Source organism: Octodon degus, unplaced genomic scaffold (assembly GCF_000260255.1).
Source record: "Octodon degus isolate 3935 unplaced genomic scaffold, OctDeg1.0 scaffold00274, whole genome shotgun sequence".
Lineage (NCBI taxonomy): Eukaryota > Metazoa > Chordata > Mammalia > Rodentia > Octodontidae > Octodon > Octodon degus.
The window spans coordinates 1300071-1301288 of record NW_004524850.1 but is presented as its reverse complement, the minus strand read 5'-3'; the positions used below and the strand labels follow the sequence as shown (position 1 = coordinate 1301288).

The 1218-nt window shown below is 69.5% G+C and overlaps 1 protein-coding gene across 1 annotated transcript in view; it reads left to right on the top strand.

Annotated features, from left to right (window-relative positions):
- Crlf2 (cytokine receptor like factor 2) overlaps positions 1–1218 on the top strand; it is a 13581-nt gene that overhangs the window by 4775 nt on the left and 7588 nt on the right. The window lies entirely within an intron of this gene.

The window sequence follows — 1218 nt, the reverse complement described above, 5'->3', positions numbered from 1 at the left end:
CCCACCCACTGACCCACCCATCCACTCACCCGTTAATCCATCCACCCCTCTATCAACTCATCCACCCACCAATCAATCAGTCCACCCACATCCCCACCCATCCCCCATCCCTCCACCCCACCCCCTTTCCTCCTGTCCACCATCTGTCCACCCCTTACACTGCCCACCCACCCACCCTTGTGGCCCTGTGATAAACTACGTCTGGTCCGGGGCAGCCCCTCGCGATAGCCAGCCATGCAGGTGTGACCCCTGGGGTCCCTGCGTGAGCACCAGTGGCTGTCACCCGCTGCAGCTGGGCCCTTCTAGCCAGGAGGACCGCGGCACAGGCGCAGCCCCCCAAGTCCTTCCACCGAGGTCGCCCCTGAGCTGCTGCCTGGGCCTTCGCAGCATCCAGAGTCAGATGCACGCTGCACCCCAGGCCTGGGTCCCAGTGTCCCCTCCCTGTTTCCCCTCCCCAGGTCCCCTTCCTGTGTCCCCTCCCCGGGTGCCCTCCCTGGGTCCCCTCCCCGGGTGCCCTCCCCAGGTCCCCTTCCTGTGTCCCCTTCCCGGGTGCCCTCCCCAGGTGCCCTCCCTGTGCCCCTTCCCCGAGTCCCCTCCCTGGGTCCCCTCCCCAGGTCCCCTCCCTGTGCCCCTTCCCCGAGTCCCCTCCCTGGGTCCCCTCCCCAGGTGCCCTCCCCAGGTCCCCTTCCTGTGTCCCCTCCCCGGGTGCCCTCCCTGGGTCCCCTGGGGCCTCACAGATCTGCTTGAGCTACAGCTGGGAGGCTCAGACGGGCATCTTCCCCCCACTGAGGGTACAAGAGAGGGGTGTCGGGGAGCACCCCGCTTGGCACGGGGGAGAGGGTGACATGCCCCAGGCCCAGCCTCCGCGCCATCTCGCACGGCCCGGCGGGTGACGCAGGGAAGCCGCCCCCACCTGCCGCGGGGCGGGCTGGCCACTTCCTGGGTGTGCAGGAAGCCAGGGAGGAACTGGGCTTGGGGAGTCCGGAGGCGCACCCGAAAAACACCAGTCACTGCGCAAGCCTCAGACTGCTCCTGGGGGCTTCGCGCTCCCAGGCGGAGAGCAGACGCTGAAGTCCAGGGGCGCTGGGGGGGCTGCCTGCAAGACCCCCTTGCCGCTGCTTCTCTCGGGGTGACCCTCTTGCCCCCACCTCATTGTGGGAGACCCTCCTGCCCCCGCCCCCTCCCGGGGAGACCCTCCTGCCCCCGACCCCTCCCGGG